Here is an 18,486-nt window from a genome sequence, read left to right as displayed (position 1 = left end):
TCTTCCCCTGTACTCAGCACTGGTCAGGCCACACCTTGAGTGTTGTGTCCAGTTCTGGGCCACTCAATTCAAAAGAGATGTTGAGGTGCTGGAAAGTGTCCAGAGAAGGTCAACAAAGCTGGTGAGGGGCCTGGAACACAAACCCTATGAGGAGAGGCTGAGGGAGCATAGGAGTGTTTAGCCTGGAGAAGAGGAGGCTCAGGGGTGACCTCACTGCTGTCTACAGCTACCTGAAGGGACATTGTAGCCAGGTGGGGGTTGGCCTCTTCTGCCTGGCATCCAGCAACAGAACAAGGGGACACAGTTCCTCACAGAGAGAGTGATTGGCATTGGAATGGGCTGCCCATGGAGGTGGTGGAGTCACTGTCCCTGGAGGTGTTCAAGAAAAGAGTGGATGAGGCATTTAGTGCCATGGTCTAGTTGACTGGATAGGGCTGGGGGATAGGTTGGAGGTCTCTTCCAACCTAATTGATTCTATTACTCTAATAAGAGGTCATGCTGTGTGATAAACTCCCTGATTTACATCAAAATAGAATATTAATGTCCCAAATATCCTTTTTGCCATTTGTTGCCACCTGAAGATTGCTGTCAAGCCTGGTGGGTTACAGCAGAAAGTATAAATTTAAGCATTTGAAAACGTGTCTGGGCTTCATACCATCCCAGGTATGTCTACCTTGACTGTTGCCTTATTTGCAGTGCCAAATGGAAAATATCAAAAGAACCTTGATAAAGTTACTTTAAAAGCACTGAGTTTAAGCAGAAAACAAATGATTGTAAAACCCATGCAGAAACAGGAACCTCAACCAAGTGATGTGTTAGGGGGTGATGTCTTCAAGGAGGTGGAGCTTCAGATGTGCACCTTTCTACACATTTGAATGATTGTTTGAGAAGTTTCTCTTCTCTTGCTGGCCAGACAGGACAAAACTTGGTGTACACTACTCTAATAGACAACACAGAAAATAATGTCTGCTTGGGAACACGTGCATAGAATGGTCTAGGTTGGAAGGGACCTCAAGGATCATCCAGCTCCAATGACCCATCATAGGCAGGGACACCTCCCACTAGAGCAAGCTGCTCAAGGCCTCATCCAACCTGGCCTTCAACACACCCAGGGAGGAAGCACCTGCAGTGTCCCCAGGCAACTCATTCCAGTGTCTCACTACCCTCACAGTAAAGAACTTTCTCCTAATATCTACCCTAAATCTCCTCTCCTCTAGTTTAAACCCATTAACCCTCGTCCTGTCATTACAAGACCTTGTCAATAGTCCCTCTCCAGCCTTCCTGTAGGCCCCCTTCAGATACTGGAAGGCCACTATAAGGTCTCCTCAAATTCTCCACTTCTCCACACTGAACAGCCCCAACTCTCATAGCCTGTCCTCATAGCAGAGCTGCTCCATCTCTCTGATCATCTTTGTGGCCCTCCTCTGGACTCACTTCAACAGTTCCATGTCCCTCTTGTGTTGGGGGCTCCAGAACTGTACACAATACTCCAGGTGGGGTCTGCTGAGAGCAGAATAAAGGGGGAGAATCCCCTCCCTTGCCCTGCTGGCCACACTTCTCATGATGCAACCCAGAGAGCTAGCTGTGTCCTGGGCTGCATGTGCACACTGTCAGCTCATGCTGAGCTCTTCATCAACCCCAACCCCCAAGTCCTTTCTGTCAGGGCTGCCCTCCCACCATTTGTCACCCAGCCTGTATCTGTGCCTGGGATTGCATGCCAAGCAAGAGTTACAAGAAGATGGTGTCTCAGTCCGAAGGCTGGAAAGGAGATGCAGCCCTTCTTTGAACATGCCCATGAATGAAATGGCACAAACAAGATCATGTATCAAGACATAACTATTTATTAGAGAAAATGGAGCAAACACAACAGGGGAAATGGGGGAGCAAATGGAAAGAGAGAGCAGGCCTGATAATTGCCACCTCACAGTCCTTCATTGGGGGGGGTAGATAGGAGAGATTATCTGGCCTGATGCCTCTAGCCTGAGATATCCTCAGTGATGTTTCTCCCAGTAAACTGGTATAGCTCAGGGCTTCCTGGTTCATTCACCATAGCTCCACCTGGCCCACACGCTAGTCCCATTGTAATGCATGTGACTGCCAGGTGTGCTATCTCAGTGGGCAGAGCTTCAGGCAGATTCTTCACGATCGTCTTTGTTGAGGCACTTCTCAGTTCTAATGTAATCATCACATCACCAGGTGAGTTACATGCTCAAGAGAGGATTCTTTCAGATGGGTCTTTCAAGTCACCTCAAGTAGGATGCAGATAATTATTGCCTATTTGGAAAAGGTGTGGAAGAACACAGAATGAAAAGGTAAAACACCTGATTTCTCTCCAGCTGCTGAGAACAAGTTTCATAACTAGTTCATAATTGCATAAACACTGCATCGAATACTAGATCAGCAGTCTCCAGCACCTGGACCATGTATCATGTGCAAACCCTTTTGTTAAAACTGAGGCAGCTGCTGACAAAACAAAGCATATTATCTGCAAAATAATCAACTTGCCCAATATTAGCTGTGCCTGCATCAACTGCTCTCAACGTGTGCTGGCTTGGGTGTATCCCTCCCTCCAACCTCACTTTTTCCTCCTCTTGTGGAAATAAAACCCAGCTTTTGAAGAAAAACACAGAGCATCTTCCAGGCAGATACCCAACCTGAATGGTCAAATCCCAAACTACCAGGCTGTGGTGGTCCTCTGTGGGAGAACCTGGCAGAATAAATAACTTCCTTAAGGAAATCTCTGAGCTCTCCACTTATGTTGCAGTACAAAGCCCACATTCCCAGGGCAGATTCCTACATTTATCTCTGACAATACAGAAGGAAGAGGGTAGTTGGGAAAACTGGCAGTATGTTGGGGACAAGAGTTTGTGTTGCCCAATGTGCTTTTAGGAACAGTAGGAATCCAAAATTATCAGAGAGAAAATGCCTCAGCATCAAATCCACTCTCAGTGTGTGGGAGAACCTCAGTGTCAGCTCAAACATAGCACAGTGAGCAGATGTCTTTACTACAGTAGGCATACAGAGACCTCCATGGATTCACAGTAACGTGATAGAATTACAGTCTCTTTCATTCAAAAATTAAAGCAAAACCTCTATATTTCCACTCACCTTTTATTTAAGTGCTGCAGGCCACTCACAGCAAGAGATCTGCAGTAAGGACAGAAACAAACAGGAGAAATTAAAGGTGGAAGAAAACAATTTCTATTCTTCCTCCTGAAGTCAGGCTTCCATATGTGGAAGGATGAAAAATGTATTGCAGTCAAACTTAGGAAGTATAGACTGAATAAGAAGGCTACAAGATGAGTGAGTAACTGTATGCACTTTTGTTTTCAAAGTTAGTGAGAACTCACTTGAGGTCTGCTAAGTGGCTAGTAATGAGTGATGTTCCTCAGTGAATGATACTGGACTCAATACTGTTCTGTGTCTTCACCTGGTCAATGCAGTGGAATGCATTGGTAATGAATGGCTCAAAATGGGAATAGCCATTAATATACCAAAGGGCAAAGCTACTATTTGACAAGCTGAAAGAATAATGAACTGCCAGGAAACTCATGGTGTTCAGCAATGACAAATGTAAGGCTCCTGGAACAGAACAAGCCTGTGCAACAGCACAAAGTCTGCAATGGCTGTCTAGAAAGCACTTTGTAGCAAAGGACCTGTGACCCTTCTTCAGTCAGCAATGTATCCTTGGGGTGAAGGCCAGATTCATAAGATATTATTGTGGTTTAACCTCAGCCAGCAATCTCCCTCCTGCTGTGATGGGCTGGAAAAAGAGAATCAGAAGAGTGAAAGTGAGAAAACTCATGGATTGAGATAAGCAGAATTTAATAGGTAAAGCAAAACCCTTACACAGAAGCAAAGTAAGCCAAGGAATTTATTCACCACTTCCCATCAGAAGGCAGGTGTTCAGCCATCTCCAGGAAAGCAGGGCTCCAACACAAAGCCAAATGTCCCTCTGCTTCCTCCTTCCCCCAGCTTTATCAGTTGAGCACAACATCACACAATATGAAATATTTCTTTGATCAGCTGGGGTCAGCTGCTCCTGCTGTGTCTGCTCTCAACTCTCTGTGCCTCCCAGCATGCTGTCTGATGGGGTGGTGTAAGAAACAGAGAATGCCTTGACTCTGTAAGCACTGCTCAGCAATAATGAAAACATCACTGTACTACAAATACTGTTTTCAGCACAAATCCAAAACATGACCCCATATCAGCTACTATGAAGAATACAATCTCAGCCAAAACCTGTACAAGTATTAGCAAATAATACAGCTAGCAGATAAGGGGAATGGCTTTTGATTTCTGTTTAGCCATTATGGGGTTGCTCTCTGAGCTACTGGGTTCATTTGTGGGCCGCAAAGTGCAAGAAACATCAACACTATGAAGCAAGTTCAACAGAAGTCCCCCCAGCTGATTTGGACTGGAGCTTCTGACCTGTGGGGAGAGGCTGAAGGCCCAGCACTGGTCAGCCTAGGGGAGAAGCACTTAACTGCTCCTTCATCTGTCTGAAAGTTATCTGTAGGAAAGGGAAGATCTCTTTTGTAATAGGCTAAGGGCAAATGGACACAGGTTTTAACCAGAGAAACTTCAACTGCATGTGGTGAAAGACATGTTCACAAAGAAGATGGCTAAACACCAAATCCAGTTGAAGCTGTGAAAGCTCCATCCTAAGACATACTCAAAAGCTGACCAGACACAGCCGTAAGCAGTCTGACCTAGCTTAAAAGCTGGCCCAGCATTGAGAGCTTCAGAGCTCCCTTAAAGCCTGATTGTTTTTAAATGATTTTGTAACTGATAGAAGAGACAGTGGGCATCAGAACACCTGAATTCTTAATTTAATGCTGACAACTTTCACTGAGGGAAGCAGTGAGCCTTGGTGTCCAAACCTGATGGCAGGAGGGTCTGTGTGTGTGCCTCAGGAACTTGGCATCATCTTCACATATACAGAGATAGTTCCTGTTGTCAGCCTCAGAATTAAAATCTGCCCATGAAAATCTCACAACTGTGGATGTTGTTTCTGGAAATAGCTGCTAGGAAAGTCTTTGGGTACACATGAAGGTGACTCACAGTTATCCTCTTCTTATCAGATATATAAAGATGTTAAAATTATAAAGATATGTTAAAATGTTTAATCCTCTTTTTATTGGAGAGATTTTCACAGACCATTTCACAATGTTTGCTTCTCTGAGTTATTTACTATAAACATCACATCAAGTTTCTGGATGATACTGCTCCACACCTACCCCTCCAGCTTTGTCACAGCTCTCAAGAGTCACAGAAAATTGGTGGGTAAAGGAATTAATAAACACACAGCAACAACAATTACTGTGAATGCAAAATAAGGCATCAGGAGAAGTAACTATCATTTAATCTCTCCTATCACCCCTCCTCTTACACATTGTAGGAGAAGCTGTTTAATATGGTCAGCATCAAGTTCTGGAGAAAATGTTATATAAAACCACTCTAAGTATGGCTACTGTGGACACAGGGGGGTGCTTGCCCCCTTTCCCCCTCCCACATTGCCTCAGTTCAGTGGAATACAGGCTAGACAGCCTTAATGGAAGACTTCATTTCCAATAAAGCCTATTGATGTTTTAATATGAGAAGCTATTATTCATGAAGTCCTAAGAACAGAACACTAGCATAAATTCTTAACATTAAAAAGCACCAACCCAAACCCCTTCCCTTCCTATTTTAAAGCTGAATTACTGGAAAACACTGTTGTGTGATGAAGTGCTCCTTCTTATGATAATTCTAAAGGTATAAAATTAGATTTTTTTTCTGACAGATTAACTGCTTTTAATTAGAATCATAAATGCACACTAAAGTCATAGTTATAATAAAATCTCCAATTTGCATTAGTATTTTAATAGAGACTTCTGAAGCAGTAATTTTGTCCAGAAGAACAGGTCACCACTCTGAATATTTGATTTCAAAAGCTAAAAAGAAGTGGAAATGCTTAAATATGAAGTCTTATGAATATCAACCAGGTGTACCTTGAAGAAATCAACTGGGGTGGGACAGCATCAAAACAAAAGAAGCAACTTTTTAACCTTTTACTTGACTGTTAGCAATGAATAAAAAGATTTGTGAGTGTCTGAAGTCAGGCCTCTCAGATAATTTCTTTTTGTAATGTAAATGAAAAAAACCTATTATTAATGTAGCATTTCCTGAATAGATACTAAAAACTACTTTAAAAACCCAAACTAATTAATCATTTTTATTAATCTCTTCAGCATACACTGCAGCGTGCATTAAAAAGAAAATTCAGTATGAATTTACCAAGCCAAGAATACAGCCCTCTCCTGGTTTAAATGCATGTTTTGTGTGCATCCCTTGCCTGTGTCACCTTGTTGAGAGAAGGAGAATGGTTCTGAGCTTCAACAGCAGCCTCTTCTCTCCCTTTGTCCATAGTTATTTGTTCTGCCTCTAAAAATACACAGCTGTGAGTGAAATCCAATCTATTAAGTGAATGAAAAAACAAACTTATTTTTGCTGCATAAATTAGTTTTCCAGTTTTTATTTACATGTCATAAAGAACATAAAATTAAGCTGTTTTACCATTAAAGGTATAAGGGGAATTTTAAGACCCTTCTAAAGAAGCCAATCATGAAGTACACGAGTGCAGCGCAGCCTAAATATACTACCTTGAGATCTGAAGCCACGAGAGTATGGCACTATTACCCAAGTAGCCAGAGATGGGTGTCATCTTTCTCTGTGTTGGCTCTAGCATCTCTTTGTGCATCACTACATAGCCATGCACATCATCATACATGACTAGAATTAGGCTGTTGCAGTTCTGCGCAAGTCTGCACCGCACTCCAGACACCTGAAGCCACTGAGGCTGCAACTGTATGGCTGAGGACTACTGGGTTTTTCCCATCATCCTGAGAGATATCCGAGCTATAACAAACCAGGTTTCCCTTTCCTGCTCTATATCAAGACCAGTAATTCTATTTAGACAGAGCAGATCACAGGAAGGCATCTGGATGTGATCTGGAGAGAGCAAGAGAAGTAGAACTGTCTGGCCTTTGATCGTGGTTTCTAGATCCTAGTTTATCACTGAAATGGACAGCACCTAAGCTCTAGCTGGATTTGGACTTAACTTCCAGGCATAAGTTTTTGTTCTGGTGGCATAATGAATACTTAAGTACCAATCATTTTCTTCTCCCCAGAATGCTCATTGGTAATATTTAAGCTGTCTTAGTAAGTCTTATGATCTTGACAGATTTACATGGTGTTTCCTGGTATAAAATCCTCTCCCCCACAACCTTATGATATTTAATGTAGTATTGGATTTGGCTGAACTGGAGTTAGTTCTCCTCAGAGTATCTTTCTAGTTCTGCGTTTTGGCTACTGCTGGATGATCGCCCAGGCTGTGCTTTGCCACTATTTTCTCACCCCAAGAATATGCTGAGGGGTCAGAAAGGTCTTGAGAGGGAACACAGCTGGACCACTTAACACAAACTGACCAAAGGTGTACTTCATGCCATATGACATCAGCTCATACATATATATTAAGTGAATGAAGAAAGTGTGGCGATATTCATTCATGGTGTCTGTCTTCCAGAGCAACCACTAAATGCAGAACTCTGTTTCCCATAAGAGATGAGCCACTGTGTGCTGATGTGAAGTAGAGAACCTCTTTGTTTCCACTTCCATGCATGGTCTTTGCTTTGCTTCACATTACTACTTATATCTTATTACCAGCCTTCTGTTGTATTTCCCCCTCTCTCCTGTCCATCTAAAAATGTGAATGGGTCAAACCACCACAAACATATAGATTTAATTATCAAGGAACATAGAATCATTTAAATTGGAAAAGATCTTTAAGATTATCAAATCCAAGCATAAACAATAGATAAGAATCAAAGTAAAGTGTAAAGTTTAAAGCACCTTTGAGTTCAGTATTAAAAGCCTCAGAACTGGCATGAATGTCGCCCTTTATATGCCTTTCTGTCTAGACAACATACACATTAGTGTAGCCTTGTATTAGCCAAGACTAAGCAAACCATAAAGCTATGTAGCACTAACTGCATCCTGAACCATCATCTTCACTGGCAAGAATGGCCAGCTGGAACAGACACAGCTTTCCAGCTGAAATCTGACTGCACAGTGCCACATGGATGTGAATGTGTTGAGCCTAGACTAGTGCTGGCTAGGGTCTTTCTGGGTTTGTTTTAGGAGATGGTCCAATAAAGAGCAGCTGTGCTCAGTCAAGAGCTCCATTTGAAGTGCTCTTGACAAGTGGAAATGCAATCCATTGTCTTCCTTGGCTTCTCTATCTTACAAGCACTGCAAGTTGCATTTACATATGGTTGTTCCTTCTTGGCAATGCCCTTATCCTTTTGGAAACTCAGCGAGACAAAACTGAATGCTGCCAGCACATTTCTAGTAACCTTATCTTAAAACAAGCAGTATAGCAAGTGGCAGTTTTGCCTTCAGCCTCTCTTTTTGAAAGTAGTACCAGAAAGGCATACACCATTCTCTATCAATTAAATAATATTCAGATACCATGAAGCAACTCAGAAAAAGATAGCACTTCACTGGTGCTAGCATCAGAAAAAAACCTATTTCTAATCAGGCCTTATTGTGCAGTGCCTGGAAAAAAGATTGATGGGACAGACAGGGTTGGTAGGGAGTCTTATGAACCTCAGCAAAGACCAAGAAAAGCTTCTCTTATGAACCCTTCCCTTACAACTGAAGATTTGGGTTCATGACCCTGAGCCTCTTTCAGACCTATAGTTCTCCTGTAAGTCACACTAAAGGCAAACACACAATATTTTAATGCTGGGAGCAACTTGACAAGAAGTACAGGAGTTCAAATCTTTTCTTTGACCTCAGAGACAGAGATTGAAAGTTTTACTTCATATTTCTTGTTATTCCCTAGCTGTTGTGTAACTGATCTGCTTTCTTATGTATAAAAGCTTCAGTTAGTCTATTTGAAATGGGATGTAGTGAATAGAAGAAAACATGAATCTTTCTCTGCCTGATTGATCAGGGTGGTCAAGCGAGAATTTCTGCAGAGAAAAGAGGGAATAGTCTTGAGATTGTGTGCTGGGTGACTCCTCTCATTAGAGAGCTATTCAATAATAACAGAAAAGATAAAACTTGTTTTTATTTAGTTCCAAACCTTGTAGCATTCCTCCAGTCAGATGTTAACTATACCTTCACCAGATATGAATGCAGAGTACATTAGATTATCAAGGAACATAGAGTCATAGAATTCTCAAAGAAGTTACACACTAAGGGCCAGATTTTGATCATATTTAGTCTTATTTAATGCAGTGAAGAAAATAATCCCCATATTCCTAAGCAGTTTATTAATTAGATGATAGTTAACTACAGGAACAAACTAAAGATAAGCCTTACCCACTCCTATCTCTATTCTCCTTGGAAATAAACTTCCTAGGAGCTTCTGCCTATGTTCAATAATCTATTCCTTCATGATCCAAAACTAGAAGCAAGAAGTGAAAATTTTCCTGCTATTTAAACACTACGTCATGTTTTTTCCAGAGGGCCATCAGAACAAAGCTCTCAAATGAATTGGAGAGAAAACAGAACTACATCTACAAAGAGACACAGAAAGGAATTACAAAGCACATAAAAAAATCCATAGTGACCCCTTTGAACTCTCCCCAACCCAAAACTAAATCTATAATCCCCAGTGCTCAGATCCTCCCCCCTCAATGCCTCTGCCATTCATAGGCCTAAACATGAGCCCCTGGAGGCCCCAGAACAGGCCTGCTGCTTACATATTTGTCCTTAAAAGAGCAGTTCTCACCCAACACAGGGATGGAGGAGAAGGAGAGGAGAATGAGCTAGCTTTGATGAGAGTTTATGGAGAGATAGCAGAATTATGGGATTGAATGACAGTTTTCTAGTGCCTAGAGGATTTTTTAACCCTCGAACTCCAAACCTGGGACACAGCAGGACTCTCTCCCATTGTGATTCCCTCCATTTTCTGTTTTGACAAGCAAACAAAGTAGTTTCATTGCTTTTGTATTTTTTAATAATTCCATTCATGGAAATACTGCAATATTTTTAAGATATAGAATCAACCAGGTCAGAAGAGACCTCCAAGAGCATCCAGTCCAACCTAGCACCCAGCCCTAGCCAGTCAACTAGACCATGGCACTAAGTGCCTCAGCCAGGCTTTTCTTGAACACCTCCAGGGATGGTGCCTCCACCACCTCCCTGGGCAGCCCATTCCAGTGGCAAATCACTCTCTGGGAAGAACTTCCTCCTAACATCCAGACTATATCACCCCTAGCAGAGCTTGAGACTGTGTCTCCTTGTTCTGATGCTGGTTGTCTGGAAGAAGAGACCAATCCCCACCTGGCTACAACCTCCCTTCAGGTAGTTGCAGACAGCACATAAAAATAAATGACACATGAAGGACATATAAAAAGACAAATGGTCTTTGTGACTCTCTTGAGTTTGGAAAATTAATTTTAGGCAGACAAATGTCTTTAAGGCTTTACTTATTAAAAAAGGAAATAAAAAGATACTGTAAACTCTATTTCATACTCAGGCCTTTCTCCTTAATTAGGTTTTCTATCCAGGACCTTTGTCTTTCAGAAAGGTGCTGCAACTGAAAGAAGTGAGCTTAGCTTTTAAATTTAGGGAACAATAGAGAAGTCACTACATATCCCATCTTTTGTATCTCCTACCTTCTCATCCCACCTCTTGCCCAGGAAATTAAAAGCACCTATGCACTGCCCTTAGCTGTAACTACAGAAAAATTGCCTTATGACCATATTTAGCCTGGTTTGACCTGAGGGGACACTGCTTCCCCTCCTCTTTCCTTCACCATCTCTTGAGTACTGATTTTGTGCTTCCATGCAGAAACAGTTTGTGATTCCTGAAAAGGGAAGGAAAAGCTTTAATACTTAAAACAAACAGTTGGGAGAAGTAGATTCTTATTGCTTCTATGCTTTGAGTGGAAAATATGTAGATTATCCTGAGGAGAAAATAACAACAAAACCCAAACCCTATGTTTTTTACTGTTTTCATTTCATGTTGGTCTTGAATCTGATGTACTTCCATTCAGGGTCTTGTGCTTCAGCTGATCTGAGCAGAGGAAGAAAAATCAACTCTTTGTTTAGTTCTCTTTGGACATCAAGGAGCGTATATTCCCCCTCTGTCAGCCTGCAGCTTCAAGAGAAAGGCTGGAAAGCTAATGCTAAACCAGAGTTTGTGGTATTTTACCAAGAGATTGTTTTGCATCCTACTACAAAAGTTCCTCAGGAGGGAGAACAGAGGCAACCGTGCTGATGGAAAAGGGTTCAGAGTGGCATGTCATGTGTTATTTTGACAGAGTAAGTGCAAATCTCAGGAAATTATAGTAGTGGGAACACTTGCTGAGCAAGACAGGAAAAGAAGGGCTGCCATAGACAAAACACTTTTGCTGCAGGATCGAGAGAGGTAAGCTGTGAAATGATTAAGCTCTGACTTGCACTGTGCCATTAGCTTTCTTGGCTAAAGAAACTGATTTCAACCTACAATACTTTATCCTGAAACTACTGATATACATAACCATCAGTGAGCACAAGTAGCCTGGAATCCATTACAGTATTTGTGAACAAAGGTTAGGTGTAGGAATAAATGTAGGTAAGTTTGTGAGTCTATAAAAATCTCTCACAAGATCCAGTGAGGGAGTGGGTCCAGCAAGTGCCCCTTAGTTTAAATTGGGAAGAAAAGAGATGTAAATATTCATCTCCTGTGGCTCAGATACATGCTCTGATGGTTCAGGGGTGAACTTCTCTCCAATGATATCCTTGTCTCCACGTGGAAGTCTTCCTTTGCTTCAGACTGAGAATCTTGGACAGGAACATTTCATCTTAGATGCATCATCAGAATTTTCCACCAACATTGTATGGAACGGTTCTCAATCAGGCCTAAACAGGCTTCCATTTCTCTAAAGCAATTTCATGCTCAGTTCCCATCTTCACTTGCGCCTGTTTTTGTCACAGTAGCCCAAATGAAGTTAGTGGCAATATTCTGGCTTAAAAAGAGCCATGGTTTGTGTTTGCAGTGCTCATAAGAACAGAGAAACCAAAACCCCAAAGCCAGAAGATAAGCATTAATCTAAACCTTATCTGTGTGCATAATTTAGATGGGTACCCTTTTGTTAAAGATAAATGGATGATGCATAACAGTTTAGAGGCCTTAGAGGACTTCATTTTATCATCTGTTTTCCTTCTACTAGCTCATAAACTTTTAAAAAGCCTCTGTAACCAGATGACAGAGGAGCTAGGGAATAGCATTCCACATGAAACAATAGCAGCTGTCTGCATGAGTGACATCAATATGGCTACAGAATTTCTGCTCTGAACCTACCCTTCTCCAGTGTAAACTCATTGCCCCTTGTCCAAGTGCTGCATGCCCTTGCCAACAGTCCCTCCCCAGCTTTCTTGGAGGTGCCCTTCAGGTGTTGCAAGGTCTCTGTAAGATCTCTCCAGAGCCTTCTCTTCTCCAGACTGAATAACCTCCACTCCCTCAGCCTCTTTTGTCTGGAGAGGCTCCAGCCCTCTGATCACTTCAGTTCCCTTACAAATTTAAGCAGGGGCTATGCCCAGATGCTTTGCTGAACTCAGAAATGATGTTAATAGACCATCTGCAAAGTACTGAGATAAAAGCATCATTTCCACTGTGGAGGACATGGAGGAAACTTCTTTCTTTCAGCATTACCAGAGCATCAGCCTCTGGACACTACCCATGCCACAATGAGCCAGAAGCAGGAGCAGCTTCTCTCCAGCCTTCTTTGCTCGTTCCTGCCTCACATATCTGCAGCCAGCACAGAAGCTTTGAGGAGAAATAGAGGAGTGTTTGGTACAGTCGTCCAAAAATGACAGACAAAGGTAATTATATGTGGTGCCTGGTGAGATCATTAAGAGATGTCTGATGGAACATCTCAGAGTCTTATGAAACTGAGTAACTTTAATTGGCAGCTCAGGATGGACTTCTTGCCTCTTCCTCAAAAAAATCTGAACTCTGATATTTGGCTTTTATAAAGAAAAAAATACATTTTGCTCTTAGGAAAATGCCTTTAATACAAAAACTCCTTCTAAAAATGCTTCTAAGAGTCCCTTTAAAAATGTTGCCTTCAGCTGTCTGTGGTACTGGAAAGTATTTTCTTTAGAGAGATTTTCATATATTTGGAAAGTATTTTGAGAATATCCTTACTGGTGGGGTTTGTGTTTTGTAAGAACTATTTTGTACCTGAACAGAACTGCTGCTCGTTGAAATAGAGCTTATTATCATGACAACAGTTCTGCAAACCAGGAGACCCTGTTGTGATGGGAAATTGCCATCAGGAAACTGAAAGGCTTCAGTGGAGATTTCTGGAGATCATAAGCTTGAAAAATGAATCTTGCACTATCTGTGCTTTGGTATGAAACACTCAACTGTTTCTCATAAACAAAGCTAACCTTGCTCTTTCATTTAGTCCCTTTTATCTGTCTTCTTCACCTCAAACTACATCGCAAATTCAGCACTACCATGGAACAGCAACATGTGAGTGTCGCTGGGCTCCTGGGTTCCCATGGGCCTGCCCTTATGGTCATGGAATCCATTGGAAGTAAAATAAACCAGGATGGAGAAGGGTAAGGGTTCTGGTGGAGAGCTATTAGACACAAGATGAATGCTAAGTTTTCTGTTCCCCAGTCAGAGGACTATAGTTTTAGGCTTAGGTATCTGCTGCAGATGTGCAGTGTTAGTTTCCCTTTAGCAATGTTCAGGCCTTTGGATGATGATGTCCCTCTCTTGCTCTTCAGTCAGAAACGTATTTGTGTGTGTGCTCTCTGTGAAGAGGCAGTGAGACAGAACTTAGATCTGTAGAAACAATTCTGTTCAGGATATTTGAGAGCATCCCTGCCATATTGTTCCTCCTGATTTTAATCCAGTTCCAATGGAAAGAAATAATGGCAATCAAAATAAAAAAAGGACTGACTAGGTTCCAAGTATCAATTCACAGGGTGGAGTCATCTTCCCCAAGTGAAGTTTGTGCCCCTACATTATCTAAAGAACAGGCTTTGCAAATACAGAGATTGCTCTGAAATATGATTTATGAAAATCAATCTCCTCAATAAATATTTATTAGTCAAATCTGCCTCCCTTTTCTTCTTCTTGACATACAGTCTGACTCCATTGCTTGTCTTACTATAGTTTCTTCCTGAATTGTTAGTATTACTAATAATAAGCTCATCTATTAGAAATTTGTCTGAGATGCTGGAGGACTCTCAGATATTTAGGTGTATCAATCCTTCAGTAAAAATAGTCCCTGAATGTACATTGGGTGTATCCTTTGTGAATTCTCTGGCTTTGGAATTGGAGAGTAATTTAGATAATGAAGTGATACACCCTTGAGTTTCTTCAATTTGAAATGGAAATTGTGTAATTACAAGGGAACAATTTTCATCTTGTAAGTTCTTGTCATTTCCCTTCTCAAATCAACACTGGCTAGATCTAAACCAAGAAATAAGGATGCCTCAGGAATATTTCCCAGTTTCTTAATCTGCACAAATACCACCATTAAATTTAGACTTTTTTCCTCCCTGCTATACTTCTATTCCTTAATAAACATGAACTTCCTTAGGAAACAAATAAGTTGTTTTTTGTACATGTGCTAGTTTGAAGCTGTCTAGAACGTTTTGGTGAGAAGAATTAGATTACATGCTGTGAAAAAGGAAACAATGGCAATGTCTACTTCATTATAGGCTTACTGAGATGTATAAGGACAAGAATGTAAATATAGATAACAAAGTCACTGCCTGGTGTTTGGGCTGAACTTCTCTCTCTAACCTAACCTATTGTCTTTGTGACTCATCTACCTGCTTTCTAACCCCCCCGACCAGCCCTCCAATCTTCCTTGGCCACAAGGCAATGTCTGTAGTAGGGTAGAGAGGGTTGTGAAAAGGTGGAAGGGCAGTTGTGAGCACGTCCTGGGGACTCAGGTTTCTGTATTACCTTTTAACTTGTATATTTCTGCATACACATATATATACACTGTAAATACCTGCTTGTATAGTGTGCTAAGCTGTAAATATAAAGCTGAGTCTAGTTTGGGTGATTTCCAAAGTGTGTGTGTAGAGGGGGAAGGGGTGCAACATACAAACCACCACAGCACAAAGTATCAAATTGTGCTCTAGGAAAACTGAGATGTCAGGATAAAGTGTATTTTCACGGTTAAATGTTGATATAACCACCCAGGATAATACCTTGGGTTTGTAATACTGAAAAAAACCCCACAAAAAAATCCACCAAAAAGAAAAAATCCAAACCAAAACATATTACATCCTATATTTTGCCATTTAACAGCATGCTAGATTATCTTAGCAAACCCATTAAAACCACCATTCTTAAATTCTCCCTTTCATCACCGGGACCCTTCAGTCTAGCTGGAAATTACAGCTGTATTGTGTTAGACACAATTTCAGGTGCAATTACTCCCAGCAGCTGTCTTAAGGTTTTCAGAGCAACCTAAGGCAAGAATTACCTTGCTTTGCAGATTCCAGTTTCAAATAAAGTATTATTGCCCAATGAGAGGAGGCTAAACTTGGTGGAACTTTATAAAAGTCACATGCATATCTATTAATTCTTCCTTTTACTATTAACTTTCTCCACTCTAGGTGCTCCAAATCTGATATTTCACCATAGCCAACATAGCAGCTACTTTCAAAGTGTTTGAAGATGGCAGCAAGTTTATTATGTTCTTTTACAGGCTGGGTTCCCTTCATGGATTGATCTCCCTGGACACATGGTGTCTGGGACAGTGTGTGGTGAACACATCAGTTGCAAACTAAACTGGATTTGTCTACCGGCAACATGACATTTTCACTGCAAAAATGCTGATTTGAAGACAGTTGAATGAACCACCAGAAGATCCCCTACAGAAATTCAAATTGATGTTACCAGGCCTCTCAGAACAAGCCTCACCCTGTAGAAAAGGAGCAAGGCATTTCATATGCCAACCTGAATTTACACAACAGGCTTTACCCAGGATACAGCCAAGAGAAGATCTTGTCCAGCTGTCTTCATTAGGCACCTAACTTGAGTTGCTGTTACTCCTTTGGAATTTTAAGTTATAAACCTCTGAATGTTAAGGTGCATATGAGAAGTGAAAAACAGACTTAGGAGTATGACCTGTGTAGTAGCTTTACACCTTTATTCACTTGGGAACAAATCAATATATTTTCCGAGCAACTGAAGAACTGCAGCTTTCAGTCATAATAGCATAAAAAGAGCTTAGCTCAAGTGCAAATGAGTACAGTTTGAAGCAGAAACATACATGAGCTCAGGTAAGAATTTGTAAAAACTTCTGGCTGCCAAGCAGTTCAATCAAGTAGAATCCTGGACCCCCATCATAGTCTTCTAGTGCCCTGACCTGGCCTAACGGAGTCAGGATTTCACCTCCCACTGAATAAAGCTAGTTTTAACTTAGCTACAAAAGAAGACAGGGTTTTAGCCACTCTGACATAAAAGAGTGTCAATGAGTTTTGAGGTTGATTCCATTTTCCTTGTTAGGGATTCTTAGACATTTCCTCCATGCTAATTCAATGCTTCTCAGAACATTTCACAGGTTTATTCCTGTAATTTCTACAGTTTCACAAGTGAGCAGAAAGAAGCAGTTCAACAGAGAGGCACTCAGCCTAAATAAAGAGACCCAGCCAGTGCCTGTGGGTGATGTTAGAGCAATTGTCAAACCTAACCCTACATAGCCGGGGGGCCAACCAGGCCCCCCGGCCTTTAGAAATCCCTTCACCATTCACCCAGTGCAGCACCATGGGTACTCACCAGTGAGGAGATGAGGAGGATCCCTCTGCCCAAATGGGCAAGCTTAGGGCTTCTGCCTTTCCTGGGGCCGATTAAATAGGGCAGTGGGCAGGGAGGGCAAAGTGGTCCCACCTGGGATGGGAGGAGACTGCAACAGAACCCAAGTGGTCACACCTGGGATGGGAGGAGACTGCAACAGAACCCAGGTCCTCTGAGATTTGGGGGAAAAAAAAAGGGGGAAATATGGTGGGAAAGGGGAAGTGGTGCTGAAAGGAGGGAGATGGAGTGGAAGTAAATAAGGTAGAAAGGGGAAGATGGGGGGAAAGGAAGTAGATGAAAAGAAAAGGTTGAAGATGGGGGGAAATAGGAGATGCAGAGGATTCACAGAATCATAGAATATTTGGGGGTGGAAGAGACCTTAAAAGATCATCTAGGCAAACACTCGTTGCAGAGAAGGATCACCTATAGCACATCACACTGGATCACATCCAGGCAGGTCCTGAATACCTCCAGAGAGGCAGACTCCACAACCCCCTTGGGCAGCCTGTTCCACTGTTCTGTCACCCTCACAACGAAATATTTTCTTGCATTTACACAGAACTTCCTATGCCTCAACTTCCACCCATTGCCCCTTGTGCTGTTGCTGGGCATTGCCAAGCAGAACCTGACTCTATCCTCTCGGCACTCACCCTTTACTTATTTATAAGTTCCCTCAGCCATTCTTGAGGAGGACTTCATTCTTGGGGGACTTTAACCACCCCAACATCTGTTAGAAAAATAATGCAGCAGGCCATAGGCAATCCAGGAGACTACTGGAATGAATCAATGATAACTTCCTCCTCCAAGTGATAGAGGAGCCAACAAGAAGTGGTGCCATGCTGGACCTTGTTTTCACCAACAGATAGATTGGTGTAGAATGCTAAGCTCATGGGCAGCCTTGGCTGCAGTGACCATGAGATGGTGTAGTTTGAGATCCTAAGAACAGAGAAGAAGGTGGTGCTCAGCAAGCTTGAAACCTCAACTTCACAAGAGCTGACTCTGGCCTCCTTGGGGATCTCCTTGGTTGGATACCATGGGACAAGGCCATGGAGGGACTGAGAGTCCAGGACAGCTAGCTGACTTTCAAGGATCATCTCCAGGCTCAAAGTCTCTGCATTCCTAAAAGGAAGAAATCAGGTAAAAACACCAGCAGGCCTGCATGGATGACCAAAGAACTCCTGGCCAAAATCAAGCACAAAAGGAGACTCAACAGGGAGTGGAAGCAGGGTCAGATGGCCTGGGATGATTTCAAGGAAATTGCTCAGGAAACCAGGGACAAAGTTAGAAAGACTAAAACCTTGATGGAAATAAATCTGGCTAGACACCTCAAAGATAACAAAAAAAAAAGTTTTTACAGGTACATTAGAGGAAGAGGAAGAACTAGGGAGAATGTGGGAGCCCTCCAGAGGGATCCAGGTGACCTGGTTACTGGGGATATGGGGAAGGCAGAAACACTCAATGATTTTTTTGCTTCAGTCTTTACTGATAACCAGTTGAGCCACACCACCCAAAACACAGAGGGCAATGCCTCAGTCCTTGGTAGCCAAACCAGCCATATTCATGGTATTCAGATCCCTGAGCTGAAAGATGAGGTTGAAGATCAAAGTAATCCCCTTATAATCCAGGAAATAGAAGCAAAGGACTTGCTAAGGGAATTGGACACCTATTAGTTTA

At 42.0% G+C, this 18,486-nt stretch overlaps 1 long non-coding RNA gene across 2 annotated transcripts; it reads right to left on the bottom strand.

Annotated features, from left to right (window-relative positions):
• Positions 1–1,823: 1,823 nt before the first annotated feature.
• Positions 1,824–16,879, bottom strand: LOC135175094 (uncharacterized). 2 transcript variants are annotated; one of them, XR_010302231.1, is made up of 3 exons: positions 16,795–16,879; positions 3,109–3,763; positions 1,824–2,274 (listed from the first exon to the last, which is right to left on the bottom strand). It is a non-coding gene; the product is annotated as an uncharacterized LOC135175094 (long non-coding RNA). The 2 variants fall into 2 exon arrangements; XR_010302232.1 differs by lacking the exon at positions 16,795–16,879 and adding an exon at positions 4,432–4,486.
• Between the last annotated feature and the right edge of the window lie 1,607 nt (positions 16,880–18,486).

Source organism: Pogoniulus pusillus, chromosome 4 (assembly GCF_015220805.1).
Source record: "Pogoniulus pusillus isolate bPogPus1 chromosome 4, bPogPus1.pri, whole genome shotgun sequence".
NCBI lineage: Eukaryota > Metazoa > Chordata > Aves > Piciformes > Lybiidae > Pogoniulus > Pogoniulus pusillus.
Note: the sequence above shows the minus strand (reverse complement) of the source record. Positions and strands in the feature narration are given on the sequence as shown.